The following is a 12,180-nucleotide window of genomic DNA, read 5'->3' on the forward strand; positions in this document are numbered from 1 at the left end:
TGAGGACGGCCCCTGGCCGTCCGACATCACAGAGGGCGTGTGCTAAGGACAGCTGGGGCCACTTATTAATTCTCCCCCACAGCACCAAAGGGGTTAATTGACATCCCTATCCAGTAATATATCAATACGTTGCTGGAACCCAAGGCCCATATCGTTCACAGGACTTATCTGGGAGAATCTTCTAATGTTGCAGCTCACAACATGAGATTGGAAAGGAAAATGGAGCCCCTGATGATATGAACAAGGGGTGTTATCCAGAAGACTCGTGTAGTATTAACTGGAGTTCTCACGAGTAGAAGTTGGCTACTTTCCCTTTGAACTTTGAGAGGTACAGACCGCTTTGCTTACCCCTTTGATTCTTTGCTCAGTGTGGCTCAGGCTAATACTTATTTCTAGAAGTGTCTTAACCGAGCTCATGCAAAGCTGACACCTTTCCGCACATTCCCACATTTTTCTCATTTTTGCATCTCCCCAAATTTTTGAGACTCCTTTAGGTGTAATCAATTTGATAATTTTAGACAATCAATTAGACACCCTTAGACATTACTCGTTAAAGAGAGTATTGAAGACTCTTCTCTGAGCATCAGACACTAACTAAACTTCTTGTGTGTCTCATACTGATGCCCCTGAACTTTTTCATTAGGTTTGGTGTTGTGTAGTTCCTACAAATCAATATAGGATCTGCACGTTTAGACACATCAATTGTGGGATTGGTGTCCAGACTGATTTCAGACACCCCCACCGGATATGCTCGCCTGTATACCAGCTAGCTTACAGTGCCACTATGAACTCATCTAGGAGGGAATAGTTTCTGGCAACTATCGAACATGACAACTCTGTCATCAGGGATCGTGGAAACAGTACAGTACTTTTTGCTCAGTTACTCGTGCTCACTTTGTCTCAGAGAGATACACAGAATAAACTATGTGGATGTTTCCAATGAGGATTCCCAGTGTCATCCTGGTGTAAAATACGTGTGCTGTAACAACCATAAGACGGAAACAGATGTATACTTGTATAAACACCAACAGAGGAAATAGATTTTAGAATTCTACCATAGTGCTAGACAAAGGATTTATGCTTGCATATAAATACATGACAGACATAATGCTTACTCCTACAATGCTAACCCTAACTAGAAGCACCTAAATGTACCTAGCATCTATGTAGGTGTATTTGCCAAGAATGCCCTTAGGATAAAGCCAACCCCATACCTGATGTGTGAGAGCGAAGGATCCCATCTTGGTCTCGAGATGGAGATCCACCAAGGGATGTCAGACCACTGTGTGCTGTAGTGTCTGCGTGCTGTAGTGTCTGCGTGCAGAATCCTCAGCGTCTCACATCAGTGTGCCACCATGGAAGTCCTTCTCCTCTGCCTACCTCAGCAAAGATATGGAGCTTATATACCCAAAAGGTACCCTCTTCAGAGGGTCTACCTTGCTGTGTCATGTCGGCTGAGGATGACGACAGTGATGAACCTTATACACAGTTATAAATCCGAAGATGGTAATCCTGCTGTGTTTCTGAGAATCGCAATGCATAATAAATGAGACTAGTTTTCAGGGAAAACAACACAACATTAATGCAGCACCTAACAAGGTAAAAGGTCAGCACAAAAAAACGTTATGTAGTGAAATGTTGGGGAAAATGTAGATGAAAGGTAAGAGACTACCCATGCCTATATTGGGATACATTGCGAATCATAACATTGGCTATCCAGTTGTTATTCTGTACCTTTACAGCACGGTCTTGAGAATCATTTACATTAATTTAACTGCTAAATTGTAATGAAACTCCTTGACTTTAGTTTCTGATTCCTGGTCCTCATTGTGAAGCCAAATGGGTTGCACTGTTAATAGATGTTTTTGACTAAATGCCAACTCCCTTCACCACTCAGTCGACAACGAAAAGACTCATCAGATAATAAATGGTAAGAGGTTGGCTCAGCGCTGGATCATGCCCGTTAACAGGTCTGTAACACAGAGGCACGCACACAGAAGTAAACGAGCTGTGCACTTATGTATATGTAACAGCTTGTGCCCTTCAGAAATGCTTGTAAGCAGAGATTCACCCCTTTATCTCCTGTTCCTGTCCACAGTCTCAGCAAGTTACGGGCATTTGAAAGGGATAATGGAGCATCGGACTGGGAGGTGAGGCTCACACATGCTTCCAGTCATCTTTAAAAGGGTTCCTATGGTAAAGATCAATACGTTGAGAGGGCTCTTTGACAGAAATCTTTTCTTGTATCTGATGTGACAGTGCATGCGGGTGTGTGGGGTATATTGTGAAAGGTGGAGAGTGTGATCTAAAAAGTAACTGAATGAGGTCAGATTTTATTCAGAGACCGTTTGGTAAGTGGAGTGGGGTGCCACAGGGCTCATGCCTTAGCCCTACATTGTTCAATGTTTATGTGGCCCCCCTTGCTGAGATCGTGCGGAAGTATGGGTTCATACCGGTCTCCTACACTGATGACACCCAGCTCCTCTACCCTTTCAGCTCCCTTGGCCCCAAAGTCAAGGAGAATTTTGCTGAGGGTATGAGGGCGGTGTCACACTGGATGGCGAGGAACTGCCTCCAGTGCAATGTGACAAAAACAGAGGTCATGCTCTTTGGCAAAGCAAGTATCCTTTGGTCCCCTGACTGGTGGCCAATAGATCTCGGCCCAGTTCCTGCACCCAAACCTCATGTAAAAAATCTTGGAGTGAAGTTGGACCAAAAGCTGACCCTGAAGGAACACACAAACTACATCGCAGGACTGTGTTTCCACACCATTGGCCTACTCAGGCGTGTCTTCCCATATCTCCCTGCCACATGTAGAAAGACACTTGTACAAGCCTTGGTAACCAGTCGCCTGGACTACTGTAACGGCCTGCTGGCATTAGCTAACGCAGATGCAGTAGGTCGTTTGCAGGTAGTCCAGAATACGGCAGCAAGACTGGTTATGGGTGCACCAGCCAGGACTCCCTTTAAGCCCTTGCTGAAAGAACTGCATTGGCTTCCCATATGGCAGCGCATCAACTTCAAAATCTGCTGCACGGTTCATAAATGCCTGTATGGAGCAAGTCCTAAATACCTATCTCAATCCCTGGAATTGTATCAGCCCAGCAGGTCTCTCCGCTCAAGCAACCAAGCCCTTTTAAAACCCCCTGCTACAAAGAAATCCAGACAAGGAGACCGAGCCTTCTCCTCTGTTGGCCCTGCCCTGTGGAACAAACTTCCCATCGACCTAAGAACAACTATCAATTACTTGTCCTTCAGAAAGACATTAAAAACCCTTCTCTACCAAGAAGCATTTCTATCCATATAACTTTCCAGGATGCTCTACCTGATAACTCTTTAGCTGGCAAAGCGCGGAGATACCCTTACGGGATTGATTCCTGCGCTATAGAAGAAATTAAAATTAAAAAAATTAAATTAAAATTAAGGTTAAAAAACGAAGATGTGGAAGTGTCCGCAAGGTAATGATACGACACTACTCAGTGAGTGTGTTGTAGTGAACTATCGTGGTTTCAGTATTCAGGTCGACATGTTTCACGCTATATTGGTCCAGTACTGGATCACTAGCATTTCTTCAGGACCACAAAATATGTTTCCTACCCCTGAATTAGGGTGGGTATGTTGAGTCGTACTATACTCAATCTCTGATAGTGATACAATAGATACTAGGTATCTATGTCTTGCTCACCCCAATCCGAATCCATAAATCAACCCATACTCATAGGAAATAATGTGCGCTAGGTCAAGGCAAGGGACCGCAAGATTATTGTGGTTTAGTTCCATGCGTGGGCAGCAACCCGTCACCTACCCATTGTCCTGCCTTCCTGGATTCATACTGGAGTGAGCAAGACATAGAAACCTAGGATCTACTGTATCACAACCAGAGATAGTTCACTACAAAACACTCACGGAGTAATGGCGTATCATAACCTTGTACACACTATCGCGGCTTAGTTTTTAACCTCACCGAAGGGTATCTGAATAACATTTGATCTCCTTTTGGTAATTTTAAGATCACACTCTCCACCTTACACATTAAGCAATCAACCTCATGTTTGCAGATTTAAATCTTAGTGGGTCCACTCAGCCTTTCATCCATCTGAAGTCGATAAAGTGAGTACCATTGAGTTGGGTAACAATAAACATCTGTTATTCAGCGCCAAGATTCCCTTCTGAGTGAACTTTACAAATGTTATGTTACATGGTTATTTTGCGGTACCTGCATCGCAAAGGTCACCCTATCACCACTTTGCCTTTTATGGTCACTGTCACTATTCTACTTCTGGATATTCAGCAGATACAATGGCTCATTTTTCACAGAACTGCATTGGTACATCTTGAGGTGGTTTTTCTGCTACTCTATTCCTATGGTACCTTTAACACCCCTGTACCCTGGGGTTATTGTATCACCACCAAAGTCCCTTACTTGTTATTTATTGTTACTTGAAGTCTTTTTTGTAATCAGACATAACTCAATGGACAACAGTGTGTTTTACAGTTCCAAGTGTTGGAAGTGAGGGGATTACAAGAAGGAGCATGAAACCTGATGCTGCTATCACAATGTGATTATTTCTGTAAGTAGGAACTAAACAGGAAGGTTTTAGGAGTTTCCTGATGGTGAGATGGCAGAGAAGACAAATCACTCGATAAGAGTTTCCCACTCCCAGGCTTGGTGCATGGAAAGTCTAAATGTAATTCCTTGGATTTTGTAACTTTTGTGATGTTCACAAGAAAATTCATTTTCTCGCTATATTTTAATGTTTCCACTATGTTTACATACATTCACATTGTGAATATCTATCCAGAATTCCCATTAAAGTTAGGAAGGTACTAAAAAAAATTAGCTGCTACCGTAATGTTTGCGGACTTCCCTCCACACCCACTCAGTAAAAGAATCTACCTTTTGGGAGTTCATGCTGGTGAACTGGGCTTCGAAAGAGAGCACGGCTCAATGTATGCCACATAGGAGGGGACTCTGTGTGTGGAGTCTAGGAGGGGACTTTATGTATGGAGTCTAGGAGGGGACCCTGTGTGTGGAGTCTATGAGGGGACTCTGTGTGTGGAGTCTAGGAGGGGACTCTGCGTGGAGTCTAGGAGGGGACAAGCTTAATGCCCAGAGTTGCTGAGTGTGATCCCTGGTTAGAGTAGGCACTGAGGCGAGAATTATCGAGTCCGTTGACCCTGGTCCACGACCCTGCCGCGTCGGGGATTGAACCCTGGTCCCGGGCCGTTCTCTGCTTCCGGGTCTGACTAGGAGGGGACTCTGTGTGTGGAGTCTAGGAGGGGACTTTATGTATGGAGTCTAGGAGGGGACTGTATATGGAGTCTAGGAGGAGACTCTGTGTATGGAGTCTAGGAGGGGACTCTGTGTATGGAGTCTAGGAGGGGACTCTGTGTGTGGAGTCTAGGAGGGGACTCTGTGTGTGGAGTCTAGGAGGGGCTCTATGTGTGGAGTCTGGGAGGGGACTCCGTGTGTGGAGTCTAGGAGGGGGCTCTGTCTGGGGAGTCTAGGAGGAGACTCTGTGTATGGAGTCTAGGAGGGGACTCTGTGTGTGGAGTCTAGGAGGGGCTCTATGTGTGGAGTCTGGGAGGGGACTCTGTGTGTGGAGTCTAGGAGGGGACTCTGTGTGTGGAGTCTAGGAGGGGACTCTGTGTGTGGAGTCTAGGAGGGGACTCTGTGTGTGGAGTCTAGGAGGGGACTCTGTGTGTGGAGTCTAGGAGGGGACTCTGTGTGTGGAGTCTGGGAGGGGACTCTGTGTGTGGAGTCTAGGAGGGGACTCTGTGTGTGGAGTCTAGGAGGGGACTCTGTGTGTGGAGTCTAGGAGGGGACTCTGTGTGTGGAGTCTGGGAGGGGACTCCGTGTGTGGAGTCTAGGAGGGGGCTCTGTCTGGGGAGTCTAGGAGGGGACTCTCTGTGTGGAGTCTAGGAGGGGACTCTGTGTATGGAGTCTAGGAGGGGACTCTGTGTATGGAGTCTAGGAGGGGACTCTGTGTGTGGAGTCTAGGAGGGGACTCTGTGTGTGGAGTCTAGGAGGGGACTCTGTGTGTGGAGTCTGGGAGGGGACTCTGTGTGTGGTGTCTAGGAGGGGGCTCTGTCTGGGGAGTCTAGGAGGGGACTCTGTGTGTGGAGTCTGGAGGGGACTCTGTGTGTGGAGTCCAGGAAGGGACTCTGTGTGAGGAGTGTAGGAGGGGACTCTGTGTATGGTGTCTAGGAGGGGACTCTGTGTGTGGAGTCTAGGAGGGGACTCTGTGTGTGGAGTCTAGGAGGGGCTCTATGTGTGGAGTCTGGGAGGGGACTCTGTGTGTGGAGTCTAGGAGGGGACTCTGTGTGTGGAGTCTAGGAGGGGACTCTGTGTGTGGAGTCTAGGAGGGGACTCTGTGTGTGGAGTCTAGGAGGGGACTCTGTGTGTGGAGTCTAGGAGGGGACTCTGTGTGTGGAGTCTGGGAGGGGACTCTGTGTGTGGAGTCTAGGAGGGGACTCTGTGTGTGGAGTCTAGGAGGGGACTCTGTGTGTGGAGTCTAGGAGGGGACTCTGTGTGTGGAGTCTAGGAGGGGACTCTGTGTGTGGAGTCTAGGAGGGGACTCTGTGTGTGGAGTCTGGGAGGGGACTCCATGTGTGGAGTCTAGGAGGGGGCTCTGTCTGGGGAGTCTAGGAGGGGACTCTCTGTGTGGAGTCTAGGAGGGGACTCTGTGTATGGAGTCTAGGAGGGGACTCTGTGTATGGAGTCTAGGAGGGGACTCTGTGTGTGGAGTCTAGGAGGGGACTCTGTGTGTGGAGTCTAGGAGGGGACTCTGTGTGTGGAGTCTGGGAGGGGACTCTGTGTGTGGTGTCTAGGAGGGGGCTCTGTCTGGGGAGTCTAGGAGGGGACTCTGTGTGTGGAGTCTGGAGGGGACTCTGTGTGTGGAGTCCAGGAAGGGACTCTGTGTGAGGAGTGTAGGAGGGGACTCTGTGTATGGAGTTTAGGAGGGGACTCTGTGTGTGGAGTCTGGGAGGGGACTCTGTGTGTGGAGTCTAGGAGGGGACTCTGTGTATGGAGTCTAGGAGGGGACTCTGTGTGTGGAGTCTGGGAGGGGACTCAGTGTAAGGAGTCTAGGAGGGGACTCTGTGTGTGGAGTCTGGGAGGGGACTCTGTGTGTGGAGTCTGGAGGGGACTCTGTGTGTGGAGTCCAGGAGGGGACTCTGTGTATGGAGTCTAGGAGGGGACTCTGTGTATGGAGTCTAGGAGGGGACTCTGTGTGTGGAGTCTATGAGGGGACTCTGTGTGTGGAGTCTATGAGGGGGCTCTGTGTGTGGAGTCTATGAGGGGACTCTGTGTATGGAGTCTGGGAGGGGACTCTGTGTGTGGAGTCTGGGAGGGAACTCTGTGTGTGGAGTCTTGGAGGGGACTCTGTGTAAGGAGTCTAGGAGGGGACTCTGTGTGTGGAGTCTAGGAGGGGGCTCTGTCTGGCGAGTCTAGGAGGGGACTTTCTGTGTGGAGTCTAGGAGGGGACTCAGTGTGTGGAGTCTGGGAGGGGACTCTGTGTGTGGAGTCTGGAGGGGACTCAGTGTAAGGAGTCTAGGAGGGGACTCTGTGTGTGGAGTCTGGGAGGGGACTCTGTGTGTGGAGTCTGGGGGGGACTCTGTGTGTGGAGTCTAGGAGGGGACTCTGTGTATGGAGTCTAGGAGGGGACTCTGTGTATGGAGTCTAGGAGGGGACTCTGTGTGTGGAGTCTATGAGGGGACTCTGTGTGTGGAGTCTATGAGGGGACTCTGTGTGTGGAGTCTATGAGGGGACTCTGTGTGTGGAGTCTATGAGGGGACTCTGTGTATGGAGTCTGGGAGGGGACTCTGTATGTGGAGTCTGGGAGGGAACTCTGTGTGTGGAGTGTAGGAGGGGACTCTGTGTAAGGAGTCTAGGAGGGGTCTCTGTGTGTGGAGTCTAGGAGGGGGCTCTGTGTGTGGAGTATGGGAGGGAACTCTGTGTGTGTGGTCTAGGAGGGGACTCTGTGTATGGAGTCTAGGAGGGGACTTTGTGTGCAGAAACTATGAGGGGACTCTGTGTGAAGTCTAGGAGGGGACTCTGTGTATGGAATCTAGGAGGGGACTCCGTGTATGGAGTCTAGGAGGGGGCTCTGTGTGTGGAGTATGGGAGGGAACTCTGTGTGTGTAGTCTAGGAGGGGACTCTGTGTATGGAGTCTAGGAGGGGACTTTGTGTGCAGAAACTATGAGGGGACTCTGTGTGAAGTCTAGGAGGGGACTCTGTGTATGGAATCTAGGAGGGGACTCCGTGTATGGAGTGTAGGAGGGGACTCCGTGTATGGAGTCTAGGAGGGGACTCTGTGTGAAGTCTAGGAGGGGACTCCGTGTATGGAGTCTAGGAGGGGACTCTGTGTGTGGAGTCTAGGAGGGGACTCTGTGTGTGGAGTCTAGGAGGGGACTCTGTGTGTGGAGTCTAGGAGGGGACTCTGTGTGTGGAGTCTAGGAGGAGACTCTGTGTATGGAGTCTGGGAGGGGACTCTGTGTATGGAGTCTAGGAGGGGACTCTGTGTATGGAGTCTAGGAGGGGACTCTGTGTATGGAGTTCAGGAAGGGGACTCTGTGTGTGGAGTCTAGGAGGGGACTCTGTGTATGGAGTTCAGGAGGGGACTCTGTGTGTGGAGTCTAGGAGGGGACTCTGTGTGTGGAGTCTAGGAGGGGACTCTGTGTATGGAGTTCAGGAAGGGACTATGTGTATGGAGTTCAGGAGGGGACTCTGTGGAGTCTAGGAGGGGACTCTGTATGGAGTCTAGGAGGGGACTCTGTGTGTGGAGTCTAGGAGGGGACTCTGTGTATGGAGTCTAGGAGGGGACTCTGTGCATGGAGTCAAGGAGGGGACTCTGTGTGTGGAGTCTAGGATGGGACTCTGTGTGTGGAGTCTAGGAGGGGACTCTGTGTATGGAGTCTAGGAGGGGACTCTGTGTATGGAGCCCAGGAGGGGACTCTGTGTATGTACTTGCAGGGCAATGAAAAAAATGTCCCAAGCCTAACTTATAAAGGTTAACCCTGACAAACCATAGCCAGGGGATAGCTAATAAACCATCAAGATTAAGACAGTCTATAATAATATCTCTGGTAATTGTTAGCTCTTCCGATAATCACAATTTAGCCCATAAATGTAGGGGGCAACATTTATAGTATCTTTAACAAAGTCAACGCCACTCCAAAGTGACAAAAGCTTGTAGGGGCACTTTTTGGAGCCATCAGCAGCCTTTTCATAAATAGTTTGCAACTGGCTACTGTTATGGTACCCCCAGACACCTGCACCGTATGTTACCACCGGGACACATTTGGCTTTATAGAGTGTAACAAGCTTGGTCACAGGTTTTTGCCATAAATTGGATGCAAAACGAAAAAGTCCCTCAACCACCCTACTTGCATTATGCATTCTTTATGTCACAAGCGAATCCCATTTCAGCTTGTTGTTAAAAAATATTCCCTAGGCAATTAAAAGGTTTCATTTTATCAATTCTCTTTGAGCCAACTGCATTGTTTCAGGTTTTGGTCATTTTAGGTCCACAGACCATCACATACCATTTCACAAAATTGACCTTTAAATCCAGTGTTTAGGTATCACCTTTGTAGGACATGGCATAGGTTTTGAATGGGGCTTAAGGGTTCAAAAGAAACTCATGTTCCTAATCCATCATTTTCTAGTTAACTCTCCCAAACACTTGACCTTTTTAGATCCTGGGAGAAGGGATATGAAGTGGGGTTTTATTTCCTTAATCTATGTTTGTTATTCCTTTTGTACATCTTTTACTTAAATAAGCACCTATTTTTACAACAACAACCTGCTCTCCGCTGACTTCCGAACCATGCCAACGGCTTTCAAATCTCTAGGACCAATTTCCTCCTTTTGTTGAAGGGAACTTTCCCCGTTGTAATGTTTCAGTTATGTTTGGAGAGTCTGTATTTCACCAGCAGATGTTGCCTCTTGTGAGGTAATAGCTGCATTATTGGTTCTTTTAGTAGGAACACCCTGGCCACACTTAAATTATTGGATTTCCATTTTTATTTTACCATAGTCAGGATTTGCAGATGATCTCTAGGCCTGTAGACTGTACAGTGTCATCATTAGTCTCAAACACCTTCTAAAGAGCAGAGACAACATATAAGGGACTGTCGATAATAACCTTAATTTATGAGAGTTTGTTAATCAATTGCTCCAGCACTTTAATATAAACTCCATGAGTATTATCCACCTGTATGTGCTAAGGGAAAATATTCAGATAAGAATTTGGAAATTCTGTCTACATCCTGCATTACCTCGTCTGGTGGTCTATGGGCTCACATCCTGGTCTCATCCCTTTATAGGTGCAGACTTTGAATGTCCTTCTCTGTTATAGAATGTAACAATGTCAGAGTGGGATGCACACCTTTCTTGTCCATAATTATTCAATGATTTTCAAAATATACACAAAACATTTTTCATGGGTGCGTGCATATGGGAAGGTACTTTGCCCAAAGTCCCTAATGTATAAGCAACTTCTGAAAGTGGGGCGATCCCTCACCCCAACCTATTGCACAGCAATAATGTTGCCGTCCTGGCAATCATATTTAGCAACAATTTTTCTTCATCAAATCAAGTCTTGCATCCCCGATGTCGTTCCACCAACGATATGGAACGACATCGGGGATGCAAGACTTGACTTATTTTTAAGCAGTGACCCCTGACGAAGGGCGGACATCGCCCGAAATGCATTGGGCTCTTTTACAATAAACGCTGCTTCTAATGAATTATGCAACTGTCGTGTTCTTTCAGAAGGTCCGGATGGACACAGTTTGAGCATTAGAAAACTGAAAATTTGGCATTTCTCAATTCCACGTGTGGATGTTTAATATCATGAAAGGAATAAATTGAAAAGTAATGGAAAACGGTTGAAAAAAGATGGAAAAGAATGAATATGATGAAGAAAAATTGTTGCTAAATATGATTGTCAGGACGGCAACATTATTGCTGTGCAATGGGTTGGGGTGAGTGATCGCCCCACTTTCAGAAGCTTCTCTGTTATAGGTCAGGGCATAGGTTTCCTATATAGGTCAGTAAAAAGTAAATGGCTCGTTCAGGGCTCTGCACTATATTTCACCCATTCTCTTTCAACATGTTGTGGCCCAAATCTGCCATTTCAGCTGTAGCCTTAGCTCCTGGAAGGGGCTTTTCTAATCTTGTCAATTATTAGGAACAGGTATATGATCTGGTGGAGTATCTCTCCTGTCAATCAGTTACCCAATTGTAGACTATTTAAAAATAATTAATCAGATCAGTTACTGCCAATATTGATAACCAATTTCTTTTCAAGAAGCAAATGTAGGTGTGTTGCCCATTCCATTAATTAATTACCACAGATAACATCAAAGCATACGTGGTAAGGGCACCCATAAGGAAACCACAACTAATGTGTTTGACTCACAAACTGCATGTTGTCGTGTGTGAAGTAGTACCACTGTAGTGCTACTCGTGTACTACAAAATACAGTTCACAAACTTGCAGCCAGGGACCTTCACCTCTGTCTCCCTTGTGTTTTCAGTGTAAAGTCCTTCTCCACGGTGGTGGCGATCCCCACACACTTAGCTACATTAATTAATAATAAATATAGGAGAGATTGAGTGTGTAGTGGGAGAATGGGGAACATTTATTACTAAATGGGAGGGGTTCAGCCCCATCCCACAGGACATCAACTTCTGCAACAACAAGATGATGGATGGAATGATTGAATTAATCTCAGCTGCTGGCAATGATCAAGGCTGCATTCCAGTGCATCATTTTTCACCCACAATTCCACTCTAGACAAACACCCACCTTGTGCAAATTGGTACCAGCCCTGCCCCTCATGGGAACAGTGAGTCTTGAACTGCCAGTCAAGACCCCTCCAGGTAAGAGGCACAAGCAACCCCAGAATGGCTATGCCCAACTTGGGGCTCGTCAGTAGGGTTTAGCTTGACTCTTTTGGCACAGTGAGCATGGAACCCATATCTATTGCCCTTCTGGTGATTACTTCAGTGCCCTACACACAGCACTAACTCTGTTCCATGTGCCCCACAGTTCCTAAGCTGCCCTTCACCTGACTAACTTTTCAATGGCTTTTCACAAAAAAGCAGGTCCTGGTGTTCAGAGTGGAGGAAGTGGAGAAGAGAGTAGAAAAATAATTTGAAGGTAAGAAAAG

Source organism: Lissotriton vulgaris, unplaced genomic scaffold, assembly GCF_964263255.1.
Source record: "Lissotriton vulgaris unplaced genomic scaffold, aLisVul1.2 SCAFFOLD_593, whole genome shotgun sequence".
Classification (NCBI taxonomy): domain Eukaryota; kingdom Metazoa; phylum Chordata; class Amphibia; order Caudata; family Salamandridae; genus Lissotriton; species Lissotriton vulgaris.